This window comes from Hyla sarda, unplaced genomic scaffold (genome assembly GCF_029499605.1).
Source record: "Hyla sarda isolate aHylSar1 unplaced genomic scaffold, aHylSar1.hap1 scaffold_1320, whole genome shotgun sequence".
NCBI classification, from domain to species: Eukaryota; Metazoa; Chordata; class Amphibia; order Anura; family Hylidae; genus Hyla; species Hyla sarda.
In genome coordinates, this window is record NW_026607945.1 from 12,501 (window position 1) to 35,941 (window position 23,441).

The 23,441-nt window shown below is 47.2% G+C and overlaps 2 long non-coding RNA genes across 3 annotated transcripts in view; both read right to left on the minus strand.

Moving 5' to 3' along the window:
- The window catches only part of LOC130305554 (uncharacterized), an 11,958-nt gene extending 10,074 nt beyond the window's left edge, over positions 1 to 1,884 (minus strand). For both annotated transcript variants that reach the window (XR_008855125.1, XR_008855126.1), the window contains exon 1: positions 1,343 to 1,884. This is a non-coding gene — a long non-coding RNA (uncharacterized LOC130305554). The remainder of the gene's footprint in view (positions 1 to 1,342) is intronic.
- Positions 1,885 to 21,975: 20,091 nt separating this feature from the next.
- On the minus strand, positions 21,976 to 22,734 carry LOC130305553 (uncharacterized). Its single transcript, XR_008855124.1, has 3 exons — positions 22,616 to 22,734; positions 22,350 to 22,514; positions 21,976 to 22,246 (listed from the first exon to the last, which is right to left on the minus strand). It is a non-coding gene; the product is annotated as an uncharacterized LOC130305553 (long non-coding RNA).
- Between the last annotated feature and the right edge of the window lie 707 nt (positions 22,735 to 23,441).

Below are 23,441 nucleotides of genomic sequence, written 5' to 3' on the forward strand. Positions count from 1 at the left end.
CACTTGCTCACATATATACATACACACACACACTGACATACAATCACTCACATATATACACACACACTGACATACAATCACTCACATATATACACACACACTGACATACAATCACCCACATATATACATATACACACACTGACATACAATCACTCACATATATACATATACTCACACTGACATGCAATCACTCACATATATACACACACACTGACATACAATCACTCACATATATACATATACACACACTGACATACAATCACTCACATATATACATATACACACACTGACATACAATCACTCACATATATACATATACACACACTGACATACAATCACTCACATATATACATATACACACACTGACATACAATCACTCACATATATACATACACACACACACACAATCACTCACATATATACACACACACACACTGACATACAATCACTCACATATATACACACACACACACACTGACATACAATCACTCACATATATACATATACACACTGACATACAATCACTCACATATATACATACACACACTGACATACAATCACTCACATATATACACACACACACACTGACATACAATCACTCCCATATATACATATACACACACTGACATACAATCACTCACATATATACATATACACACACTGACATACAATCACTCACATATATACACACACACACACTGACATACAATCACTCCCATATATACACACACACACACACTGACATACAATCACTCACATATATACATATACACACACTGACATACAATCACTCACATATATACATATACACACACTGACATACAATCACCCACATATATACATAAACACACACTGACATGCAATCACTCACATATATACATACACACAATGACATACAATCACTCACATATATACACACACACACACACACACTGACATACAATCACTCACATATATACACACACACACACACTGACATACAATCACTCACATATATACACACACACACACACTGACATACAATCACTCACATATATACACACACACACACTGACATACAATCACTCACATATATACACACACACACTGACATACAATCACTCACATATATACATATACACACACTGACATACAATCACTCACATATATTTACAGTTACTTACAGTAAGGCCCCATCCATCCCTCTCTGCACATACATAGAGATAGACACACACACATATATGTGTGTATATATATATATATATATATATACACACACACTGACATACAATCACTCACATATATATATATATATACACACACACTGACATACAATCACTCACATATATTTACAGTTACTTACAGTAAGGGCTGCTTAGACTGGTTTGTGGCCGGACATGTTGTGGGCGGGGCCTCCATTTGCCTCCCTCTGCCTCCTCTGCTCCTGTCTCCTCCGTGTGGAGAGAAGCAAAGAAATGGCAGATAATGACAGGGTGAGTGGCGCCCCCTTGCTGCAGGGAGGGCACAGCACCCTCCATTAAACCACATACAAATCTCCAGCAATGGATCCTTTTTACTTCACTTGTCAGCCTGAGTCTGCACCTCCTTTTGTGAGGGCACTAGAGGGGCAGGTGAGGAAAAGGGCAGGGGCTCCAGCCCCCTTTCACTCCTATGTGTGCACGTCCCTGCTGCAGACCCTCATTAAATATTCCCTTTTCTCTGACCCCCCTCCTCCTAACAGTGGCGCATATCCTGTTTCCATAATCCCCTGGACCCTGAGCATACCCTTACTTACAGTATGCAGGCCGCAGGGACGGGTCCTCCAGGCGCCGGCGCGATGATGTGACGTCATCACGCCGGCCTTTAGTGGATCTCGTCCCCGCAGCTCACACGCTGTGTACTCACAGCGTGTGTGTAAGGTAAGTGCAGTGTTTCCCAACCTTTTTCGGGTCGTGGCACACCTCGTAAAAAAATTTTTTCGCGGGGCACCGCTACCGAGGTTGACGAGCAAAAAAAAAAGAGGGAAAAAACGCACTGCACTATATCTATTTATCTGTCTCACTGTCACTCAGTACTTACTGCACTTGTCTCCTTGGAGGACCGGACTATAGTAAAAAAAAAAAAATATATATATATATATATATATATATATGTATATATATATATACATATGAACAAATTCCTATGCACACTGCATATATCTTATCTTGCATATATCTTATTTTCCCCCACATTAGGCTGGCAGTATAGTCCCCACACATTAGGTTGGCAGTATAGTCCCCCCACATTAGGTTGGCAGTATAGTCCCCCCCACATTAGGTTGGCAGTATAGTCCCCCCCACATTAGGTTGGCAGTATAGTCTCCCTACATTAGTTTGGCAGTATAGTCCCCCCACATTAGGTTGGCAGCATAGTCCCCTCACATTAGGCCCCGCATAGTCCCCCCACATTAGGCCCCCGCATAGTCCCCCCACATTAGGCCCCCGCATAGTCCCCCCACATTAGGCCCCGCATAGTCCCCCCACATTAGGCCCCGCATAGTCCCCCCACTTTAGGCCCCGCATAGTCCCCCCACATTAGGCCCCGCATAGTCCCCCCACATTAGGCCCCGCATAGTCCCCCCACATTAGGGCCCGCATAGTCCCCCCACATTAGGCCCCGCATAGTCCCCCCACATTAGGCCCCGCATAGTCCCCCCACATTAGACCCCGCATAGTCCCCCCCACATTAGGCCCCGTATAGTCCCCCCACATTAGGCCCCGCATAGTCCCCCCACATTAGGCCCCGCATAGTCCCCCCACATTAGGCCCCGTATAGTCCCCCCACATTAGGCCCCGTATAGTCCCCCCACATTAGGCCCCGTATAGTCCCCCCCACATTAGGCCCAGTATAGTCCCCCCCACATTAGGCCCAGTATAGCCCCCCCCACATTAGGCCCAGTATAGTCCCCCCAACATTAGGCCCAGTATAGTCCCCCACATTAGGCCCAGTATAGTCCCCCCACATTAGGCCCAGTATAGTCCCCCCCACATTAGGCCCAGTATAGTCCCCCCCACATTAGGCCCAGTATAGTCCCCCCCCACATTAGGCCCAGTATAGTCCCCCCCCACATTAGGCCCAGAATAGTCCCCCCCACATTAGGCCCAGTATAGTCCCCCCACATTAGGCCCAGTATAGTCCCCCCACATTAGGCCCAGTATAGTCCCCCGCACATTAGGCCCAGTATAGTCCCCCCCACATTAGGCCCAGTATAGTCCCCCCCCACATTAGGCCCAGTATAGTCCCCCACATTAGGCCCAGTATAGTCCCCCCACATTAGACCCCACATAGTCCCCCCACATTAGGCCCCGTATAGTCCCCCCACATTAGGCCCCGTATAGTCCCCCCACATTAGGCCCCGCATAGTCCCCCCACATTAGACCCCGCATAGTCCCCCCACATTAGACCCCGTATAGTCCCCCCACATTAGGGCCCCGCATAGTCCCCCCACATTAGGCCCAGTATAGTCCCCCCACATTAGGCCCAGTATAGTCCCCCCACATTAGGCCCAGTATAGTCCCCCCCACATTAGGCCCAGTATAGTCCCCCCCCCACATTAGGCCCAGTATAGTCCCCCCCACATTAGGCCCAGTATAGTCCCCCCACATTAGGCCCAGTATAGTCCCCCCACATTAGGCCCAGTATAGCCCCCCCACATTAGGCCCAGTATAGTCCCCCCCACATTAGGCCCAGTATAGTCCCCCCCACATTAGGCCCAGTATAGTCCCCCCCACATTAGGCCCAGAATAGTCCCCCCCCCACATTAGGCCCAGTATAGTCCCCCCACATTAGGCCCAGTATAGTCCCCCCACATTAGGCCCAGTATAGTCCCCCCACATTAGGCCCAGTATAGTCCCCCCACATTAGGCCCAGTATAGTCCCCCCACATTAGGCCCAGTATAGTCCCCCCACATTAGGCCCAGTATAGTCCCCCCCACATTAGGCCCAGTATAGTCCCCCCACATTAGGCCCAGTATAGTCCCCCCACATTAGGCCCAGTATAGCCCCCCACATTAGGCCCAGTATAGTCCCCCCCCACATTAGGCCCAGTATAGTCCCCCCCACATTAGGCCCAGTATAGTCCCCCCCACATTAGGCCCAGAATAGTCCCCCCCCCACATTAGGCCCAGTATAGTCCCCCCACATTAGGCCCAGTATAGTCCCCCCACATTAGGCCCAGTATAGTCCCCCCACATTAGGCCCAGTATAGTCCCCCCCACATTAGGCCCAGTATAGTCCCCCCACATTAGGCCCAGTATAGTCCCCCCACATTAGGCCCAGTATAGTCCCCCCACATTAGGCCCAGTATAGTCCCCCCCCACATTAGGCCCAGTATAGTCCCCCCACATTAGGCCCAGTATAGTCCCCCCCACATTAGGCCCAGTATAGTCCCCCCACATTAGGTGCAGTTCCCCCACAAACATACAGCCTTCAGCCATACAGTGTATTACTGAAGGCTGTATGCCTGTGTACTGCCCCACTTCGGTGTTCCGAGCACCACTCCTCTGGTCCGGCTATACAAGTAGGTCCCGGGACCGGAGGAGCGGTGCTCGGAACACCAAAGGTGACGCGCCGCTGGAAACACTTACCAAGTTGACAGCGCGCGTCCTCCTCGCTGCTCCGGTCCTCTGCGATTGTTGCTATGGGCGCACGCATGGGACGTCAGTGACATCCCTGCGTGCGCTACCTCCCGGCGGTCCCCGCGTTTTTAAAGTAAACTCGGGGCCGCAGGGACTTAGAGGCATCCCTGTGTCCCAAAAGCATCTTTCGGGACACAGAGGTGTCCCGCGGCAAAAACACCCGGCGGGTGTTTTTCCCACGGCACATCTTACACTATGTCACGGCACACTAGTGTGCCGTGGCACAGTGGTTGAAAAACACTGGGTTAGTGAATGGTGGAGCCGGAGCTTACAGCTTCGGCTCCACCATGCTAGGGAGCGGGGGGGCAGCAAACTCGGGGGGGGTGGGGGAGGGCAATTGCCCCGTTGCACCCCCCCCTGGATCCGCCACTGGCTGGGAGTTGTAGCTTTGCAATAGCTGGACAGATGTCTGTCGAAAGGGGGGAAAAGCACCAGAAATAAAGCAATGTGGGCTTTGAAAAACACCATTTATATGTTGTTTTTAATCACAGCCTAAGCCTAGGAACAAACACAATTCTTGTTTGATGTTTTTTTCTTTTTTTGCAAAAAAACAAACAAACATCAAAATCTTCCCCCTCATGTCTTTTCTCAGCTATCTTTGTGTTATTTTTGCTAAAAGCACTGGGGGGGGGGGGGGGGGGGGGGGGGGGTGTCTTACAGATTTATCAAAACCAGGGAAGAGGGAAAGTGGACCAGTTGCCCATAGCAACCAATCAGGTAGTTTCTTTCAGTTTTTAAAAAGGCCTCTGAAAAGTGAAAGAAGCAATCTGATTGGTTGCTATGGGCAACTGGTCCACTTGACCTCTGCACAGGTTTTCATACATCTGTCCCAATGTGTATTATTATTATCATCATCATCATCATCATCATCATCATTATTATTATTATTATTATAGGAAGTGTTTTTTCTTTGGTGTTTTTTTTCCCTCTGGCTTTTCTAATTACAAGTCATGTGATTCTTTCATCATTTGACTGAAGGATTTCTATAAAAAAAAAATTGTGAGAAAATACCCCCCCCCAAAAAAAAAAAAAAACATGCTCTCGGCATCCCACAGATTTGATAGCCTAAAAACACCATAAAAGGATGAAGAAACCCCCATTAGTGTCTGGTGTTTCATATTACCCTATTGATTCCAACCTAACATGTGCCCGCAGCGAGCATGGTGTTTTTTATGACAAACACGCCAAGTGTAATCCCAGCTGAAATGAATGTTTTCACAATAGGTGTGAACAGACTGCAGGATGTGCTAGATATATTTGCATAGTTGCGGCATACAGCACGTGCAGCATTTATGTGGCGGCTTTCCGCTGGCATATATGGCTTTCTGTGCTGGTGAATGCAGCGGGCACTTACTGGCGTTTTTTTCCTAGCTGCACAGTTTTGCACCACAACCACTCCGGTTGGGACCAGGCTGACCGATCTAATGACCAAGATGCCGCAGTGAACGGCTTTCTTTCTGTGAAAGTTCTGGCGAACTACAATGCTCAGAAGAGGAGGAGCGCCATTGAGCTTTTGGAAAGAGAATTAGTTTGGAATGGTCAGGGCCATGTGCGTTTACAAAGCCCCCGTGGTGCCAGAACAGTGGACCCCCACATGTGACCCCATTTTGGAAACTACACCCCTCACAGAATTTAATAAGGGGTGCAGTGAGTATTTACACCCCACAGCTCATTGGAACAGTGGGCTGTGCAAATGAAAAATTTAATTTTTCATTTTTACGGACCACTGTTCCAAAAATCTTTCAGACACCTGTGGGGGTAAATTCTCAATGTACCCCTTATTACATTACGTGAGGGGTGTAGTTCCAAAATGGGGTCACATGTGTCGGGGGTCCATTGTTCTGGCACTATGGGGGCTTTGTAAACACATGTGGCCTTCAATTCCAGACAAATTTTCTTTACAAAATCCCAATGGCGCTCCTTCTCTTCTGAGCATTGTAGTTCACCCGCAGAGCACTTTAAATTCACATATGGGGTATGTTCTTACTCAGAAGAGATGGGGTTACACATTTTGGGGGGCTTTTTTCCTATTTTCCCTTGTGAAAATGAAAATTTTAGGGTAACACCAGCATTTAAGTGAAAAAATATATTTTTTTTCATTTTCCCATCCAACTTTAAAGAAAATTTGTCAAACACCTGTGGGGTGTTCAGGCTCATTATACCCCTTGTCACGTTCGGTGAGGGGTGTAGTTTCCAAAATAGGGTCACATGTGGGTATTTATTTTTTTGCGTTTGTCAGAACCGCTGTACAATCAGCCACCCCTGTGCAAATCACCAATTTAGGCCTCAAATGTACATGGTGCGCTCTCATTCCTGAGCCTTGTTGTGAGCCCGCAGAGCATTTTTTTGCTCACATCTGGGGTATTTCCGTACTCAGGAGAAATTGCGTTACAAATTTTGGGGGTCTTTTTTTCCTTTTACCGCTTGTGGAAATAAAAAGTATGGGGCAACACCAGCATGTTAGTGTAAATTTTTTTAAAATTTTTTTACACTAACAGGCTGGTGTAGCCCCCAACTTTTCCTTTTCACAAGCGGTAAAAGGAAAGAAAGACCCGCAAAATTTGTAGTGCAATTTCTCCCGAGTACGGAGATACCCCATATGTGGCCCTAAACTGTTTCCTTGAAATACGACAGGGCTCCGAAGTGAGAGAGCGCCATGTGCATTTGAGGACTAAATTAGGGATTGCACAGGGGTGGACATAGGGGTATTCTACGCCAGTGATTCCCAAACAGGGTGCCTCCAGCTGTTGCTAAACTCTCAGCATGCCTGGACAGTTAGTGGCTGTCCAGAAATGCTGGGAGTTGTTGTTTTGCAACAGCTGGAGGCTCCGTTTTGGAAACCCTGCCGTACAAGACGTTTTTAATTTTTTATTGGGGGGGGGGGGGGGGGGGGACAGTGTAAGGGGGTGTACATGTAGTGTTTTACCCTTTATTATGTGTTAGTGTAGTGTAGTGTTTTTAGGGTACATTCACACTGGCGTGCTACGGTGAATTTCCCGCTAGGAGTTTGCGCTGCGGCAAAAAATTTGCCGCAGCCCAAACTTGAAGCAGGAAATTTACTGTAAACCTGTCTTTGTGCATGTACCCTGTGCATTCACATGGGGGGTCAAACCTCCAGCTGTTTCAAAACTACAACTCCCAGCATGTACTGACAGACCGTGCATGCTGGTAGTTGTACTTTTGCAACAGCTGGAGGCACACTGGTTGGAAAACCTTCAGTTAGGTTCTGTTACCTAACTCAGTATTTTCCAACCAGTGCGCCTCCAAATTTGCCAGATTTGTAAATTATTTCTATTTAAAAATCTTAATCCTTCCAATAGTTATCAGCTGCTGTATTCTACAGAGGAAGTTATTTTCTTTTTGGATTTCTTTCCAGTCTGACCACAGTGCTCTCTGCTGACACTCTTTTTATTAGAAAAATACAAAACTTATCAAATACAAAACACAAAGCAAGCTTAACCAGCTATAACATAAATAAGAAATACTCTAGAACCAAAAACAAAGCCTCATAAACAAAACCCTGCCTAACCGGCCAGCCCAGCTTTACTAAGATACTAAAATACTAAGATATTAACCCCTTCCCGCAGAATGTCATATATAAACGCCGGGTTGTGCAGTGCGTTCACGCATCCCGACGTTTATAAATGACATTCAGTTAACCCGGACCAGCGGTGGGACCGAGGAGCAACGCGGGACCGGCCACGTTGACGAGCAGCGACGGGACCGGCAGGTAAGTACATGGTCCTCAGAAGCAGCAGTGAATATCTTCACTGCTGCTTCTAGGAGTCTGAAAACTACTGAAATTGTATAATGGTCTCCAATCTGTGCTCTTGCAGCTGTTGCAAAACTACAACTCCCAGCATGAACTGACTGTCCAGGAATGCTGGGAGTTTTAGTTCAGCAACATCTGGCCCTTCAGATGTTGCCGAACTACAACTCCCAGCATGCCCTTCAGCTGTCTGGGCATGCTGGGAGTTGTAGTTTTGCAACAACTGGAGACAGACTGGTTGGGAAACATTGTTTCTAACTCAGTGTTTCCTAACCTGTGTGCCTCCAGCTGTTGCAAAACTATAACTCCCAGCATGCACTAGCAGACCATGCATGCTGGGAGTTGTAGTTTTGCAACATCTGGAGGGCCCCAGTTTGGAGACCATTGTATAATGGTCTCCAATCTGTGCTCTTCCAGCTGTTGCAAAACTACAACTCCCAGTATGCACTGACTGTCCAGGAATGCTGGGAGTTTTAGTTCAGCAACATCTGGCCCTTCAGATGTTGCCGATCTACAACTCCCAGCATTCCCTTCAGCTGTCTGGGCATGCTGGGAGTTGTAGTTTTGCAACAACTGGAGACACACTGGTTGGGAAACATTGTCTGTTTCTAACTCAGTGTTTCCTAACCTGTGTGCCATATACACATACCCCTACACAGCCCCCCTCCCCCAATAAGAACATCCAAAGCAGAGCCTCCAGCTGTTGAAAAACAACAACTCCCAGTATTGCCGGACAGCCCTTGACTGTCCACGCATGCTGGGAGTTTTGCAACAGCTGGAGGCACCCTGTTTGGGAATCACTGGCGTAGAATACCCCTATGTCCACCCCTATGCAAATCCCTAATTTAGGCCTCAAATGCACATGGCGCTCTCACTTTGGAGCCCTGTCGTATTTCAAGGCAACAGTTTAGGGTCACATATGGGGTATCGCCGTACTCGGGAGAAATTGCGTTACAAGGTTTGGGGGGTATTTTCTTCTTTAACCCTTCATGAAAAGGAAATGTTGGGGTCTACACCAGAATGTTAGTGTAACATTTTTTAATTTTTTACACTAACATGCTGATGTTGCCCTATACTTTACATTTTCACAAGAGGTAAAAGGTAAAAAAAGCCCCCCAAAATTTGTAACGCAATTTCTCCTGACTACGGAGATACTCCATATGTGGGCGCAAAGTGCTCTGGGGGCGCACAACAAGGCCCAGAAGGGAGAGCGCACCATGTACATTTGAGGTGATTTGCACAGGGGTGGCTGATTGTTACAGCGGTTTTGACAAACGCAAAAAAAAAAACCCACATGTGACCCCATTTCGGAAATGACACCCCTCAGGGAATGTAGTGAGGGGTGCAGTGAGAATTTACCCCCCACAGGTGTCTGACGGATCTTTGGAACAGTGGTCCGTGAAAATGAAAACTTGTACAGCCCACTGTTCCAAAGATCTGTCAGACACCAGTGGGGGGCAAATGCTCACTGTACCCCTTTTTACGTTCCTCAAGGGGTCTAGTTTCCAAAATGGTATGCAATGTGGTTTTTTTTGCTGTCCTGGCACCATAGGGGCTTCCTAAATGCGACATGCTCCCCGAGCAAAATTTGCTCTCAAAAAGCCAAATATGACTCCTTCTCTTCTGAGCATTGTAGTTCGCCCATAGTGCACTTCAGGTCAACTTATGGGGTACCTAAATACTCAGAAGAGAAGGGGTTACAAATTTTGGGGGGTATTTTCACATATTAACCCTTGCAAAAATGTGAAATTTGGGGGGAAACACACATTTTAGTGGAAAATTTTTTTTTTTTTTTTACATTTGCAAAAGTCGTGAAACACCTGTGGGGTATTAAGGCTCACTTTATTCCTTATTACGTTCCTCAAGGGGTCTAGTTTCCAAAATGGTATGCCATGTGTTTTTTTTTTTTTTTGCTGTTCTGGCACCATAGGGGCTTCCTAAATGCGACAAAATTTGCTCTCAAAAAGCCAAATATGACTCCTTCTCTTCTGAGCATTGTAGTTCGCCCGTAGTGTACTTCAGGTCAACTTATGGGTTACCTCCATACTCAGAAGAGAAGGGGTTACAAATATTGGGGGGTATTTCCTGCTATTAACCCTTGGAAAAATGTGAAATTTGGGGGGAAATACAATTTTAGTGGAAATTTTTTTTTTTTTTTTTTACATATGCAAAAGTCGTGAAACACCTGTGGGGTATTAAGGCTCACTTTATTCCTTGTTATGTTCCTCAAGGGGTCTAGTTTCCAAAAGGGTATGCCATGTGAGGTTTTTTTGCTGTTCTGGCACCATAGGGGCTTCCTAAATGCGACATGCCCCCCGAGCAAAATTTGCTCTCAAAAAGCCAAATATGACTCCTTCTCTTCTGAGCATTGTAGTTCGCCCGTAGTGCACTTCAGGTCAACTTATGGGGTACCTCCATACTCAGAGGAGAAGGGGTTACAAATATTGGGGGGGATTTCCTGCTATTAACCCTTGGGAAAATGTGAAATTTGGGGGGAAACACACATTTTAGTGAAAAAATATATATTTTTTTTACATATGCAAAAGTCGTGAAACACCTGTGGGGTATTAAGGCTCACTTTATTCCTTATTACGTTCCTCAAGGGGTCTAGTTTCCAAAATGGTATGCCATGTGTTTTTTTTTTTTGCTGTTCTAGCACCATAGGGGCTTCCTAAATGCGACATGCCCCCCGAGCAAAATTTGCTCTCAAAAAGCCAAATATGACTCCTTCTCTTCTGAGCATTGTAGTTCGCCCGTAGTGTACTTCAGGTCAACTTATGGGTTACCTCCATACTCAGAAGAGAAGGGGTTACAAATATTGGGGGGTATTTCCTGCTATTAACCCTTGGAAAAATGTGAAATTTGGGGGGAAATACACATTTTAGTGAAAAAAAATAATTATTTTTTTACATATGCAAAAGTCGTGAAACACCTGTGGGGTATTAAGGCTCACTTTATTCCTTGTTATGTTCCTCAAGGGGTCTAGTTTCCAAAATGGTATGCCATGTGAGTTTTTTTTTGCTGTTCTGGCACCATAGGGGCTTCCTAAATGCAACATGCCCCCCAAAAACCATTTCAGAAAAACATACTCTCCAAAATCCCCTTGTCGCTCTTTCCCTTCTGAGCCCTCTACTGCGCCCGCCGAACACTTTACATACACATATGATGTATGTGCTTACTCAAGAGAAATTGGGCTACAAATATAAGTATACATTTTCTCCTTTTACCCCTTGTAAAAATTCAAAAATTGGGTCTACAAGAACATGCGAGTGTAAAAAATGAAGATTGGGAATTTTCTCCTTCACTTTGCTTCTATTCCTGTGAAACACCTAAAGGGTTAAAATGATGACTGAATGTCATTTTGAATACTTTGGGGGGTGCAGTTTTTATAATGGGGTCTTTTGTGGGGTATTTCTAATATGAAGACCCTTCAAATCCACTTCAAACCTGAACTGGTCCCTGAAAAATAGTGAGTTTGAAAATTTTGGGAAAAATTGGAAAATTGCTGTTGAACTTTGAAGCCCTCTGGTGTCTTCCAAAAGTAAAAACTCGTCACTTCTATGATGCAAACATAAAGTAGACATATTGTATATGTGAATAAAATATTTTTTTATTTGTAATATACATTTTCCTTACAAGCAGAGAGCTTCAAAGTTAGAAAAATGCAAAATATTCAAATTTTTAATCAAATTTTAGGATTTTTCACAAGGAAAGGATGCAAGTTACCACAAAAATTTACCACCATGTTAAAGTAGAATATGTCACGAAAACACAATCTCGGAATCAGAATGATAACTAAAAGCATTCCAGAGTTATTAATGTTTAAAGTGACAGTGGTCAGATGTTCAAAAAACGCTCTGGTCCTTAAGGCCAAAATGGGCTTGGTCCTGAAGGGGTTAAAATATGCCCAAAATATCTAATCAAACACTCACACGCTTACCGAAAATGAACATAAGAAAAATAAATAAATAAATAAAATAGCACAACTTGGCTTGTCAAAATATAAACATAAAAGTTATCATTACCCGACTATAACTCAAAACCATCCATACTTGGGAACACGCAACAAGAAAACTAAACAGAAAAGTAGCAAGCACACCTAAAAAAAAGAAAAATGAATAAATAAATAAAATAAAAAATAATTATTGTATGTTTTTTTACATTTTATTTTTTTTATATATTTTTTAATTTATTTTTTACATTTTTTATATTTTTTTAATCTATATATATTTTTTTTTTCTCATATATTAAAATAATAAATAAATAAATAAATTTGAAAAAAAATTACAAAAAAAATGTATATTGTAATAATAATAATAATAATAATAATAATAATAATAATCAAAATAATCATATCACACATACATTCACTTACAAAACGTCCAAAGTAACTGGATCCTCTATCCGGGACTAATGAAAATACCAAAGAAAACATAAAACAGACCAAATAACTGAAATAAACAAAATAAACCACATATCAACACAACAACTGGTCCGGCTACCATAACGCTATAACATGAAACAATATGAAACAATATAGATATAACACAATATAGGTACAAAATTACTAAATTTACTATATAAATTAAATATAAAATAAACAAAATATATGCACTACAGAAAACACCTACAAAATCAATAGAAAACCCTAGGAAAAACCCTACACTAAAACTGTACCCTCACCCACACCCCGGTCATCAGAGTTCCTACACTTCAAATTGTCCCTCACATATAGCTTCCCCTGAAAGCAGCGCCAGGCCAAGTCCCAAAACTTCTGGGGGATCCTTTTCATGTTTAAAAGGTACAACCCCACCCTCAGATCCCGACCTGGGCAGTCCCTGAGCGCCAGAGGCTTCTGGAAGTGGGTCAACAGAACCCGTTTGTCAAGGAACTGCCTTCACTGGGTCCTGCTCTCCCACACTCCCAGACCCCACCGACGTATCGCCTTCAGAGTCGGGGTAGCGTAAGCCGGAAGATATCCATGGGGCGTACGGAGGTCCTTCACTTGCCCTCCTGTCTCCCATTCCTGGAAGAAAGGCCGAAACCATTCCCTGCAGTAGAGTACCCACGGAGAAGCCCTCTCTGACCAGAGGTTTGAGATGTTAGCTTTCAAGAAGGTGTTGGTTAAGAACACCACAGGGTTTACCATAGATAAACCCCCTAGTCTCCTCGTGCGGTACGTAACCTCCCTCTTGACTAGGTTCATCCTGTTTCCCCATAACAGTTGGAAAAACAGGCTGTAGATTCTAATGTAGTAAGCTTCTGGCAAGATACATACGCTGCAGATAGATAAACAAGGGGAGCAGGTACGATTTGATCAGGTGTACCCTTTCCCTGAGGGTCATAGACCAACCCTTCCATTGGTCCACCTTCTGAGCGGCATCCTGGAGCTTACCATCCCAGTTTTTGGTTGGATAATCATCCTGGCCGAATATGATGCCCAAAACTTTTGCTGACTCTTGGGGCCCGGGAAGAGTGTCCGGGAGATCAAACTTGGGATCTCCCCCTCCCAGCCAGAGACTCTCACACTTATCCCGGTTGATCTTAGACCCAGATGCCTCCGAGTAGCGGTCCACTTCCGACATCACCACATCGACCTCCTCTCGCGAGGAGACAAAAATAGTGACATCGTCAGCGTACGCCACCACTCTCTGGGCGACATCCAGCTCCGCCAGACTCATCCTGACTCCCGCCAACGGCCCACAATCTACCCTCCGGACGAAGGGATCGATCGCAAACACGTATAAAAGCAGGCTCAAAGGACAACCCTGACGGACTCCGGACCCCACCTCAAAACAGCGGCCAGACCAACCGTTCACCAGTGGGAAACTCTCTGCCCCTGCATACAAGATCTTAAGCCAATTAACAAAAGTACTCGGTAAGCCATATCTCAGGAGGACGGACCAGAGGTACTCGTGGTTCACCCGATCAAACGCTTTGGCCTGATCCAGGGACAGCAAGTACCCCTTCCAGAAACCCGCTCTACTCCGCTCCACTGCCTCCCTGACACTAAGGACCGCACTTAAGGTGCTTCGGCCTGGAACAGAGCAGTGCTGAGCCCCCGAAAGGAGCCGGGGTGCAAACTTCACCAGCCGATTAAACAGTATCTTAGCCGGAAGCTTCCTGTCCGTATTGAGAAAAGCTATGGGCCTCCAATTCTCAATACGGCTGGGATCTTTACCCTTTGACAGAAGAATCAGGGCTGACCTCCTCATTGAATTCGGCAGAGTGCCCGAGGAGAGACACTCATTGAATACCTCAGTCAAGAGGGGAGCTAAAGACTCCTTAAAGGTCCTGTACCACTCGGATGTTAAGCCATCCGGACCTGGCGACTTCTTAGGGGCGAGCCCCTCGATCGCTAGTCTCACTTCCTCTTCCCTGATTTCTTCTGCCAAAACATCAAGAGAGGGGTCTACCCCTGGCTCAGGAATGGTTTCAGCCAGGAAAGCCGACATCTTGTCTTGATCTAGATCCTTCCTTCCCAAGAGGTGCGAGTAGAAGGATCTGACGACCTCCAAGATCCCTGATCTGGACCGATTCAGAGATCCTGTACTATCAATCAGTCCTGAAATGACTTTACTACTCACTGACATCTTACAGTTTGTGTAAGGGTCGGGCGAGCGGTACTTCCCGAAATCCCTCTCAAAAACCAAAGATGCGTGCCTATCGTACTGACACCCCATCAGCAAGGATTTCACTCTGGAGATATCCTCACGGCTACCTCCAGTCGAGACAAGAAGCTCGAGTTTCCTACTCAGACCCTGATACAGGCGATACCTGTTCAGGGACCTGAGGCTCGAGAGCTGGCGGAAGAACCCCTCAACCCGCTTCTTCAATATCTCCCACCACTCTGACTTACTACTACATAGGCCCAGTAAAGGTACCTGACTCTGAAGAAAATCCTCAAAGGACTGTCTTATCTCCGCTTCCTCCAGGAGGGACAAATTCAGCTTCCAATAACCTTTTCCCATCCGGGGGGGTCTCTGAAACATTCAGGGAAAACAAAATCATACAGTGGTCGGAGAACTCCACCTCAACCATGGACACTGCGGAAGCTACGGCTTCCTCCTTTAAATAAAACCTATCTATCCTAGACCTGCGACTACCTTGATGATAGGGGAAACCCGTGTGGCCTGAGGGGCTCCGGATGTGGGCGTCCTCTAGGCGAGCTTCTCTAGCTATGCTAATCAGTGCAACACTATCGCAAGTCAGCGGACCATTGGAGCCTCTCCTATCTTGAGACCTCGTGACATTATTGAAGTCCCCTCCAAAGATCACTTGCCGACTCGTAAAAAGAAAGGGCTTAATCCTCATAAAGAGATCTTTACGGCCCCGCTTAGTTTGCGGGGCGTAGATGTTAATGAGCCGGAGCTCTTGTCCCTTCATGAAGACATCTAAGATCAGGCACCTCCCCATTTCTAACTCAATAACCCGTCTGCATTCAACAGGAGCAGTAAAAAGGACCGCCACCCCACTATACGGCTCAGCCGCAAGAGACCAGTGGGAGGGACCGCGCCTCCACTCTCTTCTGGCTTTTACCAGGGAGGCTAGATCTGACAACCTAGTCTCTTGTAAAAAGAAAATGTCAGCTTCAACACGGCCGAGAAAATCAAAGGCTGCGAATCTAGCCGTATCTGATTTTATGCTGGCACAGTTAATGGATGCCAACGTGATTGAGTTAGATGGCCTCACCCCTTAAACCTTCTTCCTCTCCTTCCCTCCACCCCCATCTGAATCGGAGGAAGACCCTATGCCTCTTTTTAAACTCAGGGATATATCCATCCTAGGATCTTTACCTCCAGCATCTGGTGTTACCTCAGCCCCTGAGGAAACTGCCCCAGAGGAAGGAGGCTCGGCACCTCCTGGAGGCCGCACTGCCTCCGGACCCTCGAGAAGAGGAGGGGAGATGGTATCCCCAAGGGCCTCATATCGATTTGAAAGGACGATCAGAGGGTCAGAGACTGAGTTGTTCCTTCTATGGTCTGAGGCTACAACTGAAGAGGAGGACGGCGCAGCCTTACTCTTATCCTTCTTCTTCCTCCTCTTCTTCTTTTCCTGGCCACCATTTACTGTCTGCCCCTCCTTCTCCTGCTCATCCACAGTTTTGGATTCAGAGGCATGACTGGAGGAAGGAGCATCTTGACCTTCTTCCCTACGCAGTCTCCCTATCTCCTCATCCAGTTCGGCCCCACCCAAAGCCTCAGAGTTATTCTGACCTCCTTCTGAGCCAGTGTCTGGAGTGGGACCCCGAGCCACCCCTGGCACCTGGGCATTCTCAAGGGCCCTCTCCAACCTGCGCTTCTCCTCTCGCCTCCGCATAGAGGGGGTCTTATGTTTTTCCTTCACTGGCTTTGGTGCCCCCTCTCCTCCACTAGTCCCCTCCCCCGCTGGGGCAACCGTTAGGCTCTCCGCAGCCGGGGCGGTCACAGTGTTAGAGAACAAGCGTGGACACCGGCTGAACGGGTGACCTAGGTCACCACACAAGTTACACCGAATCTGCCCACAGGTGGCCGCCAGAGGTCCCACCCCACAGCAGAGGGCGCATATCTGCTGAGTGCAGTTGGCACTAAAGTGGTTTTGGTCACCACACCTGTGACACAGCCTCGGCTTCCCCTGGTAGAAGATCTGAATCCTGTCGCGTCCCAGAAAGGCGGCCAAAGGGATGTGGGTGACCGTGTTCCCTGAACGCCTGAGACGAACGGAAAACGTCCAGGCCCCAGACCATATATTGTGCTCGTCAAAGATCTTCCGGGGGACGTCCGTCACCTCCCCGTACCTGCCTAGCAAGGTCATATTGTCATAACAAGAAAGTGACTCGTTACGGGTCAAAACGGTCACTTTCTTTACCATACTCTGGCGAGATACCGCTTTTACAGCGAAATCTCGCCATCCGGGCTCGTTTTTCATCAGCTCATAATTAGACCAAAAGAGATCTAGTCCTTCCGGCCTAACAAAGCTGACGTCAAACTCGGAGGAGCCGAAGGGGTGAATCAGGTCAAAGATGTCCCCAGCCCTGAAACCCATCTGGAAAAGAAGCTCCACCACCACCACGCATCTTCGCCTTTCCAGACCCAACGGGCCACATTCCTGCGATCTACCTCCTGCCCGGGTGTCTGGAGGGACCATACGGCCTACCCATTCCTCTCTCGGAACGCTCCCAGACCATGTCTCTCCACCCAAAAAGACAGGTCCATCTCCTTTCCCTCTACCTGGAGCGTCCTTTCTCCTCTCTTTAGTGCCTCCAGGAGGCGCCGTTGCAACTGACCTTCACCAGATACAGGAGGTAAAGATCCTACTGAACCCCCAGCCGCCACACTTGCATAACTCCTGACGACCGGGGGGGGCAGCCGGACCATACACCGTCCTTACATCCCCGCCTAGGCCACCTGTACTGCCACAAAAGCCACTCTTATTCCTACCATCCACACCACTACTACTACTCTCATTCACACCACTACTCCTCCCATCTGCACCACTACCACTCCTCTCATTCACACCACTACCACCCCTCCTCTTCACTCCACTATCACCACTCTTATTCACTTCACTGCCACTCCTCCCAATCACTCCACTACCACTCCTCCCATCTGCACCACTACCACTCCTCTCATTCACTCCACTATCACCACTCTCATTCACACCACTACCACTCCTCCCATCCACAACACTACCACTCCTCCCATCTACACCACTACCACTGCTCCCATCTACACCACTACCACTCCACCCATCTGCACCACTTCCACTCCTCCCATCTGCACCACTACCAATCCTCCCATCTGCACCACTACCACTCCTCCCATTTGCACCACTACCACTGCCACATACACCCCTCTCATCCACAGCACTACCACTCCCATCTTTCAAACACCTTGTATTAACATTGCTTTTATTGACAGTATTTTTGGGATCAGCAGCTGCTTCACCCACTACCTCTGGGCTGGCCTGGACATGCTTTAGCTTGGCCTTTTTGTACATTCTCAAGTCACCGGCGGCTGCCATTGTCGGCGACGCTGACTCCTCCTCCATTCGAGATGTTACCGCCGACATCACCTCCCGAAGCTGAGGCTGCCCCTCCGGGCGCAACTTCACCCCTCCTCGTGCCACTGATGTGCAGGGACTCCCCTCTCTCACAGGGGAGATCCCTGCAGTGTCCGCGCCAAACACTGTGCCCAACCGCACGGGCTCAGCAGCAGGTTCTGACACCTGGACGCTCCCCCCCCTCTCTCAGGGGAGTGCCCCGCAGCACCGACACTACTAGCAGCGCCCAGGGGACCGCCCCCCGAGCAGAAGATCTCACCACACACCTCAGGCGCCTGGACACTCCCCCCCCCTCTCAGGGAAGTGCCCCGCAGGGCTAGTAACATTGCCCACAATACTCGGGGAACCGCTCCCCTTGCAAACTGCCGCATAACTATTGCCCACCATTAGCCCGTCCTGTTCTTCCCTACCAGCAGGACGCGTGACTGTAGCACCTGCGGCCATGTTGGATGCACCACTGTACCCCCCGTGCTGGTCCCGTTCCACAGCAGAAGCGGGATCTGGCAGAGTGGGAGGCCCAGCAGCCTGAATCAACTTTTCAGGTGGCCCAGACTGCTGGATTGGAGAGAAAACAAACTTTATCTGCTCCTCAGCCTTTTTCTTCTTCTTCTTTTTTTTCCTCTTCCTCCCCTCAGGGCCCAGGTCCTGGCCAAAACTGCAATTTTCCAGACGGTTGGGTGACTCCTGCATCACTATGGCCCGCAGAAGCCCCCCACAGACCAGTCCACTGTCACCGCCATCACTACTGTCACTTTCCTCAGAGGTGGCTGGTAAGGCGACTTGGGCAGGGTTGATGTAATCTGCACTCGGGGTGACAGAGGTCTTAGGGGTATACGGGGTATCACACACATCCCCCTCACTCTCATCTCCCTCACTGCCGCCATCTCCCTCACCACCTTCCTCCATCTTCTCCTCCGTGACACACAAGCACTCTTCCTCCCCCTGACTATCCTCTTCCTCCTTCACAGGGGTACGCATGGTTTTATAGCGGTCTTCATTCTTTAATTTTTCTTTAAACATGCCTGCACCCTCTACAATCAGCATTCGGGCTCTCACCACCTCCTGCTCCTCTGCCTTCAGCTGACACACCCTGGCAGCGAACCTTGCCCTCATGGCCTTGGCAGAGTTATCTGTTTGGTAGCGAGCAAACTTCAGGTCTTCCCTTATGATTTTCAGCTTTTTTCCCAGCTACTCATATTCTACTAGATTTGCCTGCATGCGGGAACCGAAAGTAGCTAGCGACTCCCTGGGACCCTTCACCCCCCATTGCTGGGGTTCCATAGTATCAGACACAGTCCCCGAAGACATAACCATAAGCTTCTTACCGGACGCCTTGCGGTTTCCAGCGACGGACGGGGGAGTGGGCTCCACATTACTGCGGAGCCTGCTGGATCTTCTCACCCTGTCCTGGGAATCGGCCGTAGCTCTCTCACTCCCACCCCCCGCCGTCCTAGTTCGAGGGGTGGAAGTCTGGGGCTCCATAGCAGGAGGCTCTCCCAAGGAAGCTGCCACCCTCCTGGGGAAAAGGCTGTAGGAAACACTGCTTCAATCCTCTCTCTCTGGAAAACTCTGGAAGTCAGACACACCCAACAGCTGCTGTGTTCCACAGGAAGTGCTCTCTGCTGACACCTCTGTCCATGTCAGGAACTGTCCAGAGTAGGAGAAGTTTACTATGGAGATTTGCTCCTACTCACATAGAGCACTGTAGTCAGACCGAAAAGAACTATACAACTTCCTCTGTAGCATACGGCAGCTGATAAGTACTGTAAGGATTAAGATTTTTAAGAAGTAATTTACAAATCTGTTTAACTTTCTGGCACCAGTTGATTTAAAAAAACTAAAATAAAATAATGTTTTCCCCCGTAGTACCCCTTTTACGTAACACCTGTAAATTCTGCACTACGAATATCAGCAGCCACTGAAGAAAGGTCATCCAACAACTGAAGTCCCAAAAAAATCTGCCACTAAATCCCTCAAGCAACCGTTCAGCCCCAGTCCAGAACCATCTGACCGGACCACAGGGACCAGTGTGGAGGAGAACAGTGTCCAGGCTGTAAAAGAGAAGAACACTGGAGCAGCCAGATACACTGACTCTAAGGCTGAGCCTCATACTTCTACCGAAGCTGCAGAGTTATAGGGGAACTGTAAAAATGAAAGTACTACAACCCCCAGTGTGGTCCGTCTATGCCCCCCTAAGGGTCAGGGTTGGAGGAGGCACAGGTTGAAAAGACACACTACAATGGGAGTTGTAGTACTGTAGTTGTTAAAGAAAAAAAAGATGTTTTCATCAGGTTGCCCATAGCAACCAATCAGATTGCTTCTTTCATTCTTGAGAAGACCTCTGAAAAATAAAAGAAGTAATCTGATTGGTTGCTAAGAGCAACTGGACAACATTTCCTCTCCACAGGTACATTTCCCCGATTGTCTTCATATTTAGGATGAGAATCTACTGACAAAGTGAGTAGCCAACCATTTCTGGGCATAAAACTCTGTAAGAGACAGCAGTCTGGGGGCGTCTGTGGTGGACATGAAGGAAGGGGGGGGTCCAGGGAAATTGAGATTTGACGTCTGCAGCGAGCGCTTCTCACTGAGCGACGGGTCTCATCCCAGGTATTGCAGGGGGACCCCCCACGATCAGCTACTTATCCCATAAACCATGGATAGGGGATAAGTTAATTTTTGCCATAGTTTTCCTTTAATTGGGCAGAACACACCCAAAATCGGTCCCAGCCAAATATTGCTTTGTGTCCTGTCATTTCTCCCAGCTGTTCTTTTTCTACCTGCTTGTAAGGCATGCCTACACTCTCTAATTCCTTAAAGTGGTACTCCGCCCCTAGATATCTTATCCCCTACCTTAAGGATAGGACAAAAGATGACTGATCACTGGGACCCCCGCAATCTTCATGCAGCACCCGGCGTTCCAAATAATATATTTAGAACTCTGGGTTCTCGTGGTGCGGGTCGTGACCTCACGCCACACCCTTTCCATTTATGTCTATGGGAGGTGGTGTGATGTCACAAGAAGGTGTGGCATGATGTCACGAATCCCACCACAGGAACCAGTGAGCTAAACATAATATTTAGAATTTTGGTTGCTGCATGGAGATTGCTGGGGTCCCAGCAGCAGGATCCCATTGATCAGACATCTTATCCCCTATCCTTTACATAGGGGATAAGATATCTATACCCCTTTAAGGGACAGTTCATGTACCCAAAAGTTGGTCCTTTGCAACCGTATGACCCCTAGCAAGTTCCCTGCATGAGTCCCATTCATCAGAAAAAGGCTTGTGCATGGAACTTGCTGGGTGTTCTACGTTTGCCTCATAAACTGCACCAGCCAGCACCAGTTGCCTCTCTCTGCACCACATTATGCAGATCGTGCAGGAGAGCAGCTTTGGTCATCCATGTTTTGCTAACTCTATTTTCACACACAGAAATAAATAAATGAGTCGAACAAGTCAAAGAACAGTTTAAAAAAAGGGGAACTTTATTTATTATTTATTAAAATGTTTGTGTAGGGGATTTTTTGTAACCTCCCATCACTCACAAAGAGCGTACAGTAACTAATACTCAGGACAGGAAAAACCTCCAGAGGGGAGGAAACCTGTAGGGAATCCATGGCTACTGTATGGCCCTTCCTCTGGGCATACTAAAGGAGGTTACCTCTATAATTTGGGCAAATGTTTCTGTGTATGTGCATGATTCCTAGGCCTGTGCCTTCATCCAACGTCTTGCTGTAGGTCCCGAAATGCTACTCCATCTCCTGGAAATAGTGCATCTAAGATAGGGGACAAAAAAAGATAGATTATTTACATGTTTATCATAGAAATACACATGGAACTGCAATAAAGACCTTTTGGACAAAACAATGTAACACTTACCAGTCACAGTCATGTGCATGACTTTGCATTCCCGTGTCCCTACACAGTGTCCAGCACCGGCCCCTCACTGATGAACAGGACCAGTGTTATTTCTGGGGCTATGCCTTCATCCAACGTCTTGCTGTAGGTCCGGAAATGCTACTCCATGTCCTGGAGATAGTGCATCTAAGATAAGAAAAAAAAAGATAAATTATTTACATGTTTATCATAGAAATACACATGGAACTGCACTAAAGACCTTTTGGACACAACAATGTAACACTTACCAGTCACAGTCATGTGTATGACTTTGCATTCCCGCGTCCCTACACAGTGTCCAGCACCGGCCCCTCACTGATGGAGAATGAACAGGAGCAGTGTTATTTCTGCTCAGTGCTGCTCTTTGGTGGACAATGGTTATGACATCACATGTGTGACACACTGTTACCTCCTGGGAGTTCTATTTCAGTAGTGCTGCTCTCTGATTGGCTGAAAATCAAAAAAGCTTTCTAATATATTCTGTATGACTGTTATCTAAGGTTTTTGACAAATTTTATTAAAATGGCGCCACTCCCTGTGGGTGCGTTATATTTGTTTCTCCTAACCAGACATTCTGTATATGTAATATCATTTGGTGGCCCCAACAGCCTGGGCCCATAGGTTTCTTACATAGATCAATGCTACTCCGGTAGGCTCAATGAGCAGCGCTGGCCGCCGGGACGTCTGACGAGTGACGTCCCTGACGTTGCGGTCTGGAGCGAAGGATGTCACTAGTCATACGTCCCAGCAGCCATTGATTTAAAGTGGTCGTGGCTCCTGCTGCCAGTTCCAGATCAGACACCATGGCCCTAGATTGACATACTGCAAAACCGATCCCTTGTGGCTGCCCACCTGTTGCAAAACTACAACTCTCAGCCTTTGGCTGTCAGGGCATGCTGGGAGTTGTAGCTTTGCAATAGCTGGACAGACGTCTGTCGAAAGGGGGGAAAAAGCACCAGAAATAAAGCAATGTGGGCTTTGAAAAACACCATTTATATGTTGTTTTTAATCACAGCCTAAGCCTAGGAACAAACACAATTCTTGTTTGATGTTTTGTTTTTTTTATGCAAAAAA